Here is a 17,538-nt window from a genome sequence, read left to right on the forward strand (position 1 = left end):
ACTTCATTTGACACCTCATGATTGGCTGATTTAATTCATTTCTTGGTTTCCATAAAGAAATCATGTCCTTGTTTTACACATCCTTAGATTGTGATTTATACATTCGCAAAAACAACAAACAAAGACAATTGAGTATGCCTTTGTTGTTGCTTGCCGACACCTTTTGTATACACTTCATACTTCCGATACACAGGAGATAGTGTGATAAACAAAAGTAGGTATATAAGTTCAAGTAAATAATTAGTATTATAACTTATAAATATGTAATGTTGGTTAGAGTGAGAGACTAAGTGAAGTGACAATGGAGAGGATGATTTAGTCCTTATCTCTAACAAATACCAACATATTTTTCATTAAGAAAAAGTTAAATGTAACTAGTTCAATGTATTATAAGCTATGTTTAAATTTGAAGAGATAATTGAAATATAAAGTTTTAGAAGATTTTATTTTAATTTTATAGATGTTACTTATTCTACATCTATCATATTATTTAAAATATGCCATATCATCTTTTTTAAGTTAAAAATTTTAAAATTAAAGACTAAAACTCTTGAATTTTAAAATTGGAGAACAAATTTCTTGAATTGAAAAAACTAAAGAGACTAACACTACCATTAAACCAATTAACCTTATAAGAGAGGGTTTCTTTACATAAAGATAAAACATTACCTAATAACCAAAGGCAACATAAATTAATCAAATACAATTCACGCCCAAATATGTTCGGACATGTACAAGCACATTATAATTCTCCAATTGAAAATAATTTTATGTTTGACCTTGGGTGTAGCTTCACATGCAATATTTTCTCTAATCAACATCTTTCAATAGGTATCAATACCGATCTATTTTTAATAGATTTAGATTTTGTTAGAATAAAGTTGATTTAAGAAATAATGATTCTTATTTATTTTGATGATAATATAAATTATCTTGTAAAAATAATTTATTGTATTAATGAAATTGTTTAAGTGTATAGACCTTCTATTAAAAGTATAAAAGACTTGATGTTGTATCATCTTATAAATTGAGAAGATAAATGAAGAAATCAAGACAATGCTATGAAGAATCTATTATAAGTGTGTTTAATTTTGATCAATGCATTCTCAAAACGTCTCCAATGAGTCAGATAAACTGAATCGCTAATTAAAAAATAAAATATCTATCTGTTCTCTTCCAAAGCAAAATACCCCCTTTTGATACAATTTGACAAGGCCAAGAAATAAACTTATAGCTTAGCTCTAAGCTCTAATTAGTAGCTATAATTTATAACATTTTTTGGTAAGCTATAATTATAGATATGCTACTAATTATAGATATGAATTTATAATTTATAACATATTAAGCTAATTCAAGTAGCTTATAACTTACAGTTTTTTCTCCCAATTTTATCTTTATTGTTTAACAAAAATCATTTTTAACCCTTTTATAATTTATTTATTATATTTAAATAATTAAAAAATTATTAATGTATTTTTTTTAAAATTTAATAAATAATCATTTAAAGTAAATAATTTAAAATATATCTTTATTATAATTTAAAATAAATAGATTAGTTAAAAATAAAAAATATATATGATTAATAAATAGTTTAATTATTATAATTTTAAATGATATATAAATAATTTAAAATTTAAAATAATTAATATTTTTATTTAAATAATTTATTTATGTATTTAATTTAATTTAATTTAGAAAAAAAGGCTTAATTGCAATGTTGCTTCCATTATTTTAACTAATTCGTGAAATTGGCCCCCTATTTTAAAATCTACCAGTTTTGATCATTCTCTGGAATTTTTAAACTAAAAAATGATGATATAACATATTGTAAACAATGCGATATATGATACAATGATATTGAATGATTATTACCCTTTAAATTGCAATAAAATGCTCCAAAAACTTCAATTTTAATTTCTAATTTTTTTTTCTTTTTGTAATTTAACTAATAATATATAATACAATTAATGTATTTAAATTGTTATACATTATGAGATTGTATATTACGTCATTTAAAATATGTCAGAACCCTATTTTTTGTTTTGTTAAAAAATTTGTGGGAGATACCAAAACTGTTGAATTTTGAAATAAGGGGACCGATTATTAGAATTAATGAAAATAGGAGGATCAAAACTGCAATTAAACCTAAAAAATATATCAGATTGATAAACATTAAATTTAATAAAAAATTAATTTTAATTTACTACTTTTAGAATATTTTAAACTTAATTAATAAAATTTATTTTTAATTAAAAATGTTCTTTTATGTCATTTTACATTTTAAATTAATTCAATCCCTAATTTTCCCAAAAACTCAATTAACTCAATAACTATTAAGTATAAATGATCATTTATCAACTAATTTTTTTATCAAACACGGCCTTTATATACGAGAATAATGGATGCTGTTTTCTAAAACTGAAGCTCTCTCGGTTGTTTTCTTGTATTGTGCGAAGCATGCAATGGACACAGCGTTCATGATTTTGAATTGCTACAGTTTCAACATTTGTTAATAATAATAATAATAATAATAATAATAATAATAATAATAATAATAATAATAATAATAATAATAATAATAATAATAATAATAATAATAATAATAGTAATAATAGTAATAATAATAATAATAATAATAAAAATAATAATAATAAAAATAACAATAATAATAATAATAATAATAATAATAATAATAATTATTATTATTATTATTATTATTTTAAATTGTGGTATTTTTACTAGAATAGTTGGTCTATTTGACTCGTATTTGACTCTGTGCCACTCTGCATCATTTTTTAGTTTTACTAGTCAGTTAGCCTTAGCTTCACCAGCCAGTCAACTAACTTGCTCCACGAGTCTGCCAATCAACCAACTTACTCATTAGTCTATTAGTCAGTCAACTTACTCACCAGTCTCCTAATCAACTAGCTTGCTCATGAGTTCACGAGTATATGTCTATCACCTTGCTAGCTAGCCAACTAATCTCCCATCTAGCTTGATAGTTACTTATTCGTAAAGCTAACTGTGATCATGCTTCTAATAGCATATATGATATTTGTCCTAGGTTGTTATTAGTTTGTTATGTCTGTTATTTCAGCTTTGGTAGTTACACATCATTCTATATCTTTTCTCCTATTGTATATAAAGAGATTGAGATGCTACATTGTAATTTGATTGATTTTATTTTTCAATATAAGTGAAATTATTTAGTAAAGTAGTTTCATCTTGTTTCATAATATGGTATCATCGAGGACCTTCATCATTTTCAACCATGGCAAGATCAAATAACAACAATAACAATGCCAATCTTGGTTCAAATGAAAGTTTTTATATGGTTAAAACTCAAGTTTTGCTTTTAGAGCCCCTAACAAACCTCCATAGAGTTCTTTCTTTAGTTCTCCAACATGAAAGACAAAATAGAGGATCAAATGAAAACACATAATCTCAATTTTTTTGTTAATGTTGCTGAAACAAAGAAAGGTTCTTGGAAAGGAAAGAGAAATTCCAAGATTTGCACTCACTGTGGTAAGCTTGGTCATACTATGGACTTTGTTACAAAAAGCATGGGTTTCCACCTAATTTCAAGAAAGGCTTTTCTATCAATAATGTGTATGGTGAACAAGAAAACACCAATAACAAGGAAGATGATGATTGTGGCAACCAACAAGGTCCATTCACTCTAGATCAAATCAAAGGAATTATGAATCTGATACAACATGCTAGTTTGGGGACTAATCATGCACCCAATCACATAAACTCCTTCTCCCAGGCTGGTTTAACCCCAACTAACAAGTCCACATGTAAATCTTCTTTAAAAGCTATCCATAATTATCACAAAGATGTGGTTTGAATTATAGATTATGGAGCAACTTATCATGTGTGTAATAATTTTGACGTTTTCATTGAGTTTGTCAAAATTAAACCAATTAATATGAAGTTTCTTAATAGGACTATTGCTGTTGATGACTATGCAAGAACTATTTTTATTACAAAATATTTAAAACTGGATTCTGAATTTTTATTACAAAATAGCATAACAATATAAAAACTATGCAATCAATTAAATTGTTATGCTATTTTCAATACTAATGGTTGTTATAAATATGAATTGATGACTAAGAAGAGGATTGATACAACTGATCTTTTCGAAGAGCTTTACTTTACTGCCTAAAAGGGTTAAAGTCAGATTTGTAAAATTGTAGTATAAATAATATTAATAATCACAATGTTAGACGTGTTCCCAAATTAGCCTTATGACATTTTCATTTAGGTCATATTTCTAAAAATTGTATGAAAATTCTTAATAATTAGTTTCCTTATATTGCTTACGGTGATAAATATATTTGTGACATTTGTCATTTTTCTAAGCAAAAGAAGTTACATTTTCTTAATAGTGATCACAATGCTTGTGCCCTTTTTGATTTAATACATGCTGACATATGCAGCCCTTTTGTTATTCAATCTCATCATCATTTTAAGTATTTTCTGACTATTTTGGATGATTATAGCATAATTGTTTGAGTTATTTTCACGAAAAACAAATATAAAACTAGAGGTTATATTGAGTTTTTCATTAAGCTTGCGAACAATCAGTTTAACAAGAAAAATCAAAGTTTTGGCTTATAGTTTATTAATTTAGATTTGTATTCCATTATGAGTATTGTACATCAAACCACATGTGTTGAGACACCTCAGCAGAATGCTAGTGTGGAAAGAAAACATGAACATATTTTAAATGTGGCTAAAGCCCTTTTGTTTCAATCCAATTTACGTAAGAATTTTTGAACATATGCTATTAACAGGATTCCTACTCTTTTACTTAAGAACAAGTCACCATATCAATGTTTGTATAACACAAACCTTGATTTGGACAATCTTAAGTTTTTTTGGATGCCTTTGTTATGCATCCACTCTTATTTATCACAAATCTAAGTTTGATAGTCGTGCCAAGAAATGTATTTTCTTGGGATATATGGTAGGTAGGTACAAAGGGTTACCAACTTTATAATATCCAATATAAAAGTTTTGTTGTTTCTAGGAATATTGTGTTTGAAGAACTCATAATTCCTTATAGTCCAAGCAATTCAAATTTAAAGATTTGGGGCTGCATTCTGGTTAATAAAGCAAGTGAACTTGCTGATATTGAGATGCATAAAACTCATTTTGATAATGATTTGGAGGGGGAACATGCCCGAAGCTTACACAATTATGAACCTGAGCAAGGTAATGATGACATTGCTCAGCATGATCAAGATCATAATGACAATTAACACATAAGAAAATCAGGAATGGATATGCTTCAACCGACCCATCTCGTAGATTATGAGTGGCAAATCACAAGTCACTCAACAATCAAACCAGGTGCACCCTATCCTATTTGTAATTATGTTTCTTATGCTAGTTTATCTCATTCTCACAAGGAGTTTTCTTTGTCTATCTTAAATGAAACATAACCAAAGAATTATGAAGAGGCATGTAAGCAACCATGCTGGAATAAAATCATAGAAGAAGAATTGGAGGCTCTAGAAAGCAACAACACATGAGAGATTGAGGACATGCTCCCTAAAGTCAAACCTATAAGGAGCAAGTGGATTTATAAAATCAAAAGAAAGTAGGATGAGACTATAGGCAAATACAAAGCAAGGCTTATGGAAAAATGGTATAACCAAAGAGAAGGACTTAACTACTTGATACCTTTAGTCCAGTCATTAAAATGACAACTATCAGAGTTCTATTAGCCTTGACATCCATTTTTAACTAGCATTTTCACCAACTTTACATCAACAATGCATTCTTACATGGAGACCTACATGAAGACATATACATGAAGCTACTACATGGAATTACTGCTAACAGCAAACCAAGTGCGCAAGTCAATCAAATCATTGTATGGTTTAAAGTAGGCTAGTATGTAGTAGCATGAGACGTTGCTTTTTACATTCATGAGTTGTGATTTTTAACAAGCAACATCAAATCATTCCCTCTTCATCAAACATAACTTTAATACTTTTACAATTTTAGTTATTTATATGGATGATGTGATCCTAGTTGGTAAGGTTTGAATGAGTTTCAACAAGTCAATGAGTCACTAGGCTTGTCAAACCCTACCTATATGATGACAAAATAATCTTCACTTCAAAAAATTTCATCAACTTCAAATATTCTCAACATTAATTTTCTCCCCCTCGTTAGTCTAGACTACTCCATTAAGAGCATCATCTTTAGTACACCTTGGAATCATCATTTCATCAATTATGGGGTTACTTCAATCTTCTCGTCATAAATTTATAACATCATTATCATTAATCATACATCAACATGATCATCACATAAACTCATTGCAAATTTATAACATCATTATCGTCAATCAAAATCATCATCATCGTCACATAAACCTATATCATACAATGCATCCATATTTTATTATCACATCACCCAAACTCATCTAATCAAACATCGGAAATTAAATCAATCAACACGTTATAAACATTTTTATTTCACATTTTAATCTCACAATTCTCATATTTTCACATTAATTGATTTATCTCTCAAAGGGTTACTTCCGTGCACAACGAGCCCTGGATGAATCGTTGGGAAATACAATTTTCCTGTTCAATCGATCATAAATATGAAAAATAATAAGTGAATAATATAACCACTTTTCACACGATCGTTTTGGCGTTGAATTCACTCAAATCGGACTTACGGTGAAGAAAAACAGTGCAAAATGATGAATTCCACAAACGGAGAAGTCAGATATTTTAGAGAGAAACTAAGATAATTAAACATATGAGAAATTATGTTTAATTGACTAGCTAAATGAATGAAACAATACACTCAAATTTGGGCAAAATACAACATTGAATATACTTTTCTAAAAATGCATGCTCCCCTAAGTTGGTCCATCAAGTCATCTATTCTTAGTAAAAAATACTTGATTTTCATTGTTAGTTTGTTTAATTGGTGGTAATCTACATATAATTGCAGGGAACTATCCTTTTTAATTAATAATACAAGCTCTCCCTATGGGGAAGCACTAAAGAAAACATCTTGTACGAGGCCATTGGAATGGTTATGGTTCTAGATACCAGGTCTATGTCTCCTATCTAATGGTAAGCTATCTGCATCATATGGAGGTAAACGCATAATTAGCAACTCCTGAATTACCATATATTTTGATCTTCAAAGAAACAAGCATCATGTATAACCGAGGTTATCTTTAAATTCTTTATCAAAAACATAAATTGGGAAATCAAAATAAGCCATGCAAGTAATGGTAATCACCCTAGTTGGGGTTTCAAAAATCAATTCATAGTTCATGTAAGACACAATCAATCATAAATGTTTAACACAATTATTTGACATAAAGTAATGAGATATGATATTTAAGTAATGGTCCATATGGTACAAATACAAGAACTCATGAATCATAATAGTACATATAAAAGGAATACCACTTATGCAATTCATACATTTAATCAAGCTATCCGTTTACGACACTTAAACACTTCTAAGAGAAAAGGTCATCTCATTGGTCTTAGGTCATCTTGCTTATCAGTTCTGGACTCCTAACTGTGAGGTCATATCAATTAATCACAAATACACAATTACACAATGCAATTAAGAAGCTATTTGCATAATGTAACACTTCTTATGAATGTGGTACCCTACAATTCTAAAGTACTTGAGAGGAATGTGACACTAAGTCAAGACACAAACACATTCAAATACTTCGCAAGCCCGCTCAACATCAAACTCACCTAATCATTATTTGGTCTCTAGTCGAGGTATTGAAGTGTTGCAGGATAACACCTAACATTTGGAAAATACTTCTAAACCACCCCAAAATTCTGTACTTGAATACCCCCAAGATCACTCGTGATAGTTGCCATAAGGGCGAATGATCGCATTTCAACAAGTGTACTGAATCGTTGCAAGTAATAGTAAAACTATAGTACAGAGTGTTGAACTTAAGGAATGCGTTTTACTATCGAATTATGTTTAATTACTGAAATTGAACAAAAAAAATCGAATTGATTGAAATTATATTTGAAACTAACAAGCATAGAATTGAACTTTTATAATAAGAAAAATGTCAGGGATGAGTTTCACTTTGAATCCAACCTTGGTTTCTAATTTGATCATAGTTACTAAATTCCTTTATTGAGCTATTACCGAATTCTCTTTATTATTCTTGCCCTAATGTCTTAGTGGCATAACCTTTAATTTCAAAGTAACCCATAATTCCTTAGTGGATTTAATATTAGAATTAAGTGTTACAATATAAGAATTCTCTTATTAAACTACTGTCTCTGCAAACAATTCAACTGGTTTCATGTCCTGCATCTATTCCAATGTTATGAATTTCTCATCTCAAGCATTTGTAAAGTCCACTTTTGTTTCAAAATACGAATCGTAAAATATTTTAAAGTTGATCAAGCAATAAAAACCATTAAGCACATAGATGAGAAAAATAATTCCATAAACTTATTCATATAACTAAATATCAAATCAGACAAATAAGAATTTCATATTGTTTCACTCATCCATAACAAATAAGGTTTAGTTATTCACGACAAAGATATAAAAGAGACATTAAAGAAGAATTACAAGAAATATCATGAATGATTCTTGATAAAATTCCTCTAATGGTGTTAGAAACAACCATCTCTGAGTTTCTATATTAGGACACAAGTCTCCAAACTTCCCAAATGTCAAAAAGATCCATAGAAAGTGAGAAAACATGTTTTTAAACATCTAGCCGCGTGCCAAGGCGCCCCAAGCGCGAGATTTGCGCTTCAAGCACAATTTGAAAGAGTGAGTGAAATAGAAATGCGCTCTAGGCGCAAAACCTCTTATGTCTGAAGTATACTGCATTTTTATCATCTTTTGACTCCGAATTTAGTTCTAGTGTCTTCATGAAAATTGTAGCTATAGATCTTAACGTTCATTTTCACTTGGTTTCCTCCAATTGGACATCTACAAATCCAAATATGGCTAAAATACTCCACATATGTCATGTTGATTTTTCACCAAAATTCAGCATTGCACTAAAACAAAGAAACAAAACAAAGCTACAAAAAAATCTCTACTTATTCAAGGAAATAACAACATAAATATTTTATTAAATCTAAGAACTAAAATCAACAAAATAACTAATGATTAAAGATAAATATGACTAAAAACAATAAAAAAATATGCATATGATGAATAGTTATCAACGAACATATTGTACTTCCACACGTTGTTGGATTGCCTAGTTTTCGTTACATCATAGATTGAAAGCCCTAAACTTAATATTTTCTCTTTGGGGTCTTAGTCTTCTTGTCTCTAATTCTCCCCTTTTTGTCCTAAGCCATTTCTCACTATAAAAAAGCTATCACTAGTATTGGTGAGATAGTCCTAGCATCAAACTCTCATCATCATAATTCACACCAACATCCCCATCATTTCAAACACATAATTACTCATTCAGATCATCAAGTAATCTTGGATATACTAAGTCATGCATATTCAACAACTCGCAATACTCTCAAGGCAATATTCAATCATCTATTATCTTATGAACAATTAACTAACACAATCAACAATGTGACTTATTCATCAAACTAAGTCATGTATTTCTCAATTAAATACATATATATTTAAGAATTCAGACATAATAAATAAAGCATAGTTATCAACATTATAAACACTATAATCACACACAAATAGTGACTATAAAATTGTAACCTCTTCTAATGAGTGTAAATTTCGTCCAAACAAATAGGTAGGCCATGCTTCATCTTCATAATAATTATGCAAGCATATGGAAAACCATACATTCTTATGATTGTGCAACCATATTTATAATTTTCAATACCCCACTTATCTACTCAATCTGCTTCACATGCAATAAAATTCAATGCACTCCTTGAATTTTTTCCAACCAACTTCAACTACAAAACCATCCATTTGAATCTATATTCTAATGTAATCATACTATCCTAAAACAATGTTTGGATCTCAATATGTTGCATTAATATCATGTTGCTAATTGACACCCAACTTTTTCACAAATCACCCATACTATCCAATAAAAACCTCTTCAACGTACTTTGAGCATATTAAACTTTGTTTGTGTGCGTATTTCCAATGTTGATTATATGGTCTGTTCCTGCTCTAATTTTCTCCTTTACCTTACCAAATCCAATATATTAATTTCACATATTTAAATATGTTTGAAAAATTTCCACATACATTTCCATAGGTTTGTTTGAAATCAATATATTCTTCCTTTTAATTAGGCTCAACTACAACATGCAATGTACTCATGATGCTGTCCCATAATTATTTTTGTTTTAAAAATTTAACTTTAGTATCCAATTTAAATCTTGCTCTAACATTTTTTGAAAAGTGATATCGAAAAAGAAAATGATAGCACTCGAGAAAACTCTAGCAACAATATTCATCAATGCATTGTCTCAATTAGTCACAAATACCCATGGAAAATTATCTAGATTTCAAAAAATCCCGACTTCTCTAAAGCTCAGTTGACATTATCTTCCTTTTCAGACTCCATAGAAAAAAATAATGCAATTGAAGTTGTTAGTTTAGTAGAAGTGACACTAACAAACTAAAGCAGTAGTTATGAACATATGTTGGCTTTATATGTGGAATTATCAGCATCACAAAATGAAAAGTATTAAACTTGATAGTATGGGCTGAGAAGATATCTCATAGGAGTTCAAAATCACAAACCATTATACATTTGTAGGCATACTAATCATCAACCAAACATTTCATTTGATGTTGCATTTATGATATTGAACCCGTTATATACTTGTTGTATATGTGACGTGCATTAAAAAAAATGTTTGGTAGTAGAGTCATATTGTCATGTCTTATTTTTTTTAGAGTCCATAAAATATTTTTAGGAAGGACCATGTTACTTGTCATCTCATCAACAAGTTTCTTTACTTCCACATTTAATCAACTTGTAGTAAAATGGTATAATGGTTATCAGAAATATGACATCGCGCAGTAAACACATTGTCTGAATTGGTTGATATCGATGTAGGCTTGATGCAGTAAAGACAGTCAAGATTTACCGATCTGGATGTTGTTTTTCTTGTTCGAATTAGCCAATCCTGGCATACCATTATAGAACAAGAAAACCTTTAGAACAAAAAAAAAAAAAACACAATGAGGAGGGATTTAGAGGGACATTACATTTCCTTTGAAACAAAAATAGTGTGAGTGTATGGATGATATAATTGAGCAATGAAACACATTTTGTAAAAATAAGGGTTATGTGTAGGGTGTTTTGAATGTGGGTACTGAAGATGATGTTTTCAAAATGTGGTTTATTTGTATATAAATCTAGCGTTCGGAATGGTCAATCTGGACAAATTCCTTCCAAATTAACCAATCAAAAAGGGAGTAACTTTGAAGAAAAAAAAATCGGGGGCTAGTGAAGAACTGTTCTTGTAAATTTGGTATTTAATCTTCTATGCTTGTATTCTATAGCATCAAATGTGCAATTTCTAATAAAAAAAAATAAAATTTAAAGAAGTTTGGAGTAGAGGAAACTATTCTTATTGACAATGAAACATATGAAAATTTTACAACTATCTAATGCAATATTTGAACTCTAACCCTTGAAATTACAATATCAAGCTCTTACATCTAAGTTGACTCCCTTCAATTTCAGTAAAAAAAAATAAAAGAGTAAAGACCTATTTTATTCAATGAAAAAAATCACGAGACTTAATTTAGCCCTAAAAAAAATAAAAGTAATTTTTAATTCTTAAGAAAATAAAACCAGAACAACTTAGTCCCCTACGTGAACTATCATAAGAAAAATGACAATTACGTCTTTCACAATAACTAAAAAAAGACAATTTGATCACTACAACATAAAAGGCCCTAAATAAGTGGTGAAAAAATAAACCAACAAATAATTTTAATAACAATCACAATATAAAAAAAATAACGTGGAAGATCCAAATTTGGAGAAAAAACCACATTCGTTGTTTAATGACAACAAGCGAACTACACTATGTAAAAAGTGTCAGGACATATAAATTTCTCTCAAATTTCATGTGACCCAGAGTACACCCACACTCTCGAAAACAAATATTTAAATTACATATCGCAAGACTCTAACACAAGAGTAAATCAAGAGAAAATAAAAGAATTAGATACACGTTTAAAGTATTTTTGACCGGTGCGATTTATAACGAAGAACTTGAGCCATATATATAGCCTTGAAGTCTCTCTTCCTTTACAATTTCAAATAATATGACACTTCTTCAAAATTTTCTAATTTCAACCAAACACATCAATAAGTTATGTGATAAATCATATTTATTTTTTTTCTTTCTTTCTTTAGCATTCAAACATATTCATTCAATGAGAAGGAGGAATATTCAATTAAATATCAAAAGTACTTACATATCCAATTGTAAAAAATATCACTTACATATCCAATAAATTTAAGAAAACTAATTCATGATTACAACATGTCGATTATATTAACTTCAACATTGAAATTTTTTAAAAAGTTCATACATTGACAATTCTAAAAATGATTCATAACATATTCAAAACAATGGTACCAAGGGTGTACCAAAAACAAAATGCATATTACTTTGCTCACAATTAGAATGATATATATTTGTAGATGGTGGATTTTTGAATGGTTAAGAAGATAGAGAATAAATATTAGTGATTTACTGAACCAAAAAACGTATTTAGGAGATTTTTTATAGTAACTAAATTGTCATTTTTAAATTATTAATAAAAATCTAATTGGCTTTTTACTGAAGTTAGTTTAAATATAGACTAAATTGTTACAATTTTATATGGGAAGTAAAAGTAGCTTATGTTAGAAAAACCTTAATAACGTTGTGCTCAACAATCCATGTCAATTACATGATTAATAGCCAAAGGCGGAAGCATACCTGTGGGAATTGCCATTAATGAAATCGTGAGATGATGATGATAGAGCCAATGGGTTGGGTGATCTTCCTCAGCAAAACACCCTGAAGACCTTGCTCTCTTGATGGGGATAGAGAGAACCAGAGAATTTTCTCCTTTAGGGTTTTGAAACTGAATAGTCTTGTTGTGTTTGCCTTGGGGACCATTACCCCTATATATAACTATTATTAGTTATATCCCAAATTGCAGTATTTCCAATTCAGCCCCTCATTAAATTAGAAACTGCCTGGTATCTACACTATTAATTTTCATAACCATTATGCTCTTTAGCCATAAACTATTATATTTTATTTGACCCCTAGTTTATTGGCTAATTATATAATGACCCTAACACACTTAATTAATTAATTACATATGTGACCCATAAATCTTACAATCTCCCACTGGTCACACATGTATCCTTAGGAGTGTGTTAGACTTTATGACGTCAAAAAATGTCATTATAATTACCTTGAGTATAATCCAAATTGTCCCGTCCATTAATCATATCAGCACATGGAACCAAAGAGGCTTTCGTCATAATAAGCATAACTAAACCCATCAATGATCACCCGTACTGACACAACTAAATGACATAGACCCATTATGAAAAGTGTAGCATGAAAATTACATGAAGTTGGTCAATGCATGTCAATTTTCAACTGGTCCTACTTTATCGAATGAGATCATACCATAACTTAAATGTACAAAGTAACCAAAAACTGAATACTTTAAACTTTATTTCTGATCAGAAAGTCCAAATACAATGTATTTGTACTTTACAATTAAACATAGAACATGAATTACATAATGGACGAAACTCCCACTAAAATCAAGATTCCTCAAACTGTAGCACACCCATGTGAGCAGTATGCTCATGAAAGACCTTGGGTGGTAGACCTTTAGTGAGTGGATCCGCAATCATGGAGTTTGTCCTTAAGTGTTCTATGGATATCTGTCCACTTTGTACCTTCTCTTTAACAACTAGGAACTTAATGTCAATGTGCTTTGACTTGGTTGAGCTCCTATTATTGTTAGAATACAGGACTGCTGATCTATTGTCACAATACAACTTGAGTGGTCTTTCAATCCCTTCAACTATTTGCAGCCCCGTGACAAAATTTCTCAGCCAAATGCCCTGGTCAGATGCCTCATGAATTGCTACGAATTCTGCTGCCATGGTTGATGAAGCAGTAAGACCTTGCTTGGCACTACGCCAAGAAACTGCTCCACCAGCTAACAGAAAGACATAGCCTGAAGTTGATCTTAAGCTGTCTTGGCATCCCGCAAAATCCGAGTCAGAGTACCCAGTGATCTCTAACTGGTCTGACCTCCTATATGTGAGCATGTAGTTTCTTGTTCTCTTCAAATATCTCATGACCCTCTTGGCTGCTTTCCAATGGTCAAGACCTGGATTGCTTAAATATCTGCCTAAAATCCCTACTATGAACGCTATGTCTGGACGCGTACATACTTGGGCATACATAAGACTCCCTACAGCTGAAGCATAAGGGATCTTTTGCATTTCTTGAATTTCCAAACTTCCCTTAGGGCACTGTTTGAGACTAAACTTGTCTCCCTTAGCAACTGGGGTGTCCCCTGGTTTGCAATCCTGTAACCCAAACCTTTTGAGAACCTTATCGATATAGCTCTTTTGTGACAATCCAAGAATACCTCGAGATCTGTCTCGGTGTATCTGAATTCCTAATACAAAAGAGGCGTCACCAAGATCTTTCATCTCAAAATGCTTTGATAGAAATTTCTTAGTTTCGTGCAACATGCCTATATCGTTAGTGGCAAGCAGTATGTCATCAACATACAAGACCAGGAAAATATGTCTGCTCCCACTGAACTTATGATACACACAATCATCAACTGTATTCATCTCAAAACCAAATGAGAGAATTACTTGATGAAATTTATGGTACCATTGACGAGAAGCTTGTTTTAGCCCATAAATGGATTTTCTTAGTTTGCACACCATATTCTTTGGGTCTCCCAACACAAAGTTTTCTGGCTGCACCATATAGATCGTCTCATCAATGTCGCCATTGAGAAAAGCTGTTTTTACATCCATTTGATGAAGCTCCAAATTAAAGTGAGCAACAAGAGCCATGATTATTCTTAAAGAGTCCTTCGATGAAACCGGAGAGAAAGTCTCTTTATAATCAATCCCTTCCTTTTGAGTATAACCCTTAGCTACAAGACGTGCCTTATATCTCTCCACATTACCATTGGAATCCCGCTTGGTTTTAAAAATCCATTTGCAACCAATGGGTTTCTTTCCTTCAGGTAATGGGATAAGTTCCCAAACTGAATTGTCTTGCATAGACTTGTACTCCTCATTCATTGCTTCGATCCACTTATCTGAACGAGAATCTTGCATGGCTTGATGAAAGTTGACTGGGTCGTCTTCCGTCATGCCAACATTTTCCTCTACCTCATTGATAAATACTACATAATCATCCGAAATAGCATTTTTCCTTTCTCTAGTGGATCTCCGCAATGGAGCTGGCTCTTGAGGCACTTGTTCTTGAGGATCTTGAATTTGATCTGGATTTTGTTCTTCCTGAACAACCAGATCATCTTGAGTTTGTTCAATAATGGGAAAGTCAATTGGTGGAAGAATCAGTTCTGGAATTGTTACCGATTCTTCCTCAAAGACAAAATCTTTAACCTTAATCTTCCCCCCAAACTCAATATCCTCAAAGAACGTTGCCGTTCCCGTCTCAAAAATTGTTCTCAAATTAGGATCATAAAATTTATAGCCCCTTGATTTTTCTGAGTACCCTATAAAATAGCTGCTAATTGTTCGGGGTTCAAATTTCTTTTCATTCGGCCTATAAGGCCTTGCCTCAGCTGGACATCCCCAAACATGAAGGTGCTTCAGACTAGGCTTACGCCCAATCCAAAGCTCATAAGGTGTTTTAGCCGCTGCCTTAGTTGGTACTCTATTAAGAATGTATGCTGCTGTTTTTAATGCCTCTCCCCAGAGTGACTCTGGCAAGGTGGAATGACAAATCATACTCCTTACCATATCCTTAAGAGTCCTGTTTCGTCTTTCAGCTACACCATTCATGCTGGGTGACCCCGGCATAGTGTATTGTGGGACGATTCCACATTCCTCTAGGTATTTGGCAAATGGTCCCGGACGTTGTTCACCTGAACCGTCATATCTGCCGTAGTATTCACCACCACGATCAGATTTGACCTTTTTAATTCTTTTATTAAGTTGATTCTCAACTTCTGCCTTAAAGGATTTGAACACGTCTATTGATTGGGACTTTTCGTGAATTAGGTAAAGGTAGGCATATCTAGAATAATCGTCTATGAATGATATAAAATATTGTTGACCATTCCAAGAAGGAGTTGGAAATGGCCCACAGATGTCCGTATGTATCAATTCTAAGACGTCTGTAGCTCTATATGCGCCTAATTTCTTATCTTTAGTCTGTTTTCCTTTAATGCATGCTACACAAACGTTAAAGTCTGTGAAGTCAATGGAATCTAAAATTCCATCTGACACAAGTCGTTCAACTCTATTTTTAGAGATGTGACCTAGACGCTTGTGCCAAAGCACCCCTGAATTGAAATTGTCAATTTTCCGCTTAGTACCACGTGATTCCACATTCAAGGTTTCATTATAGTTAGCCACAGTTTCCAACAAATAAAGATTATCATAACCAGAAAGTAAACCGGTTCCAACAACATTCGAATTTAAAGACAAAGTAAATTCTTTATTCCCGAATGAACAATAATATCCTGATTTGTCCAAATAAGAAATAGAGATCAAATTCCGTCTAAATGACGGTACAACAAAAGTGTCTTTTAAATCCAAATAATGACCGGAACTTAATAATAATCTAAATTTTCCTATGGCTTCAACTTCTACCTTCTTCCCATCTCCTACATAGATCCATCTTTCAGTATCACTAGGCTTTCGGAAGTTCAGGCAACCCTGCATTGAAACACTGATGTTAGTAGTTGCACCAGAGTCTAACCACCAAGTGTTTCTAGGTACTGAAGCTAAATTAACCTCAGAACAGACCAAAGACAGAATCATACCTTTCTTAACACGCCAAGCGTGATATTTGGCACAATCCTTCTTCACGTGTCCAGAACTCCTGCAGAAGAAGCAGTTGTTATCCTTAGTCTGCTTCTTTTGTTCTGGACCCTTAGCAGCAGCTTTGTTCTTGGGCTCCTCAATTCTTTTCCTTTTGCCCTTGTCTTTAGAGATGCTAGTAAAGTGAGCACTTTCAGTCCTATCTTGCTTCAGCCTGTCCTCTTCTTGCACACATAATGAAATGAGCTCATTAAGAGTCCATTTCTCCTTTTGACAATTATAAGTCACCTTAAACTGACTGAATTGCGAAGGAAGAGACAGCAATACTAAATGAATGAGTAAGTCATCTGACAACTCAAGCTTTAGACCTTTAAGCTTAGAAGCAATGTTGGACATCATCATAATGTGCTCTCTTATATTTCCCTTGCCTTGATACTTCATGGAAATTAAATTCTGAAGCAAAGAACTTGTTTCAGCCTTATCACTTTTTACAAAGCGTTTTTCCATCTCAACAA

At 31.4% G+C, this 17,538-nt stretch overlaps 1 pseudogene; it reads left to right on the forward strand.

Annotated features, from left to right (window-relative positions):
* Positions 1-3,404: 3,404 nt before the first annotated feature.
* LOC101498023 (beta-glucosidase 13-like) overlaps positions 3,405-17,538 on the forward strand; it is a 23,531-nt pseudogene continuing 9,397 nt past the window's right edge.

This window comes from Cicer arietinum, chromosome 3 (assembly GCF_000331145.2).
Source record: "Cicer arietinum cultivar CDC Frontier isolate Library 1 chromosome 3, Cicar.CDCFrontier_v2.0, whole genome shotgun sequence".
In the NCBI taxonomy this organism is placed as follows: domain Eukaryota; kingdom Viridiplantae; phylum Streptophyta; class Magnoliopsida; order Fabales; family Fabaceae; genus Cicer; species Cicer arietinum.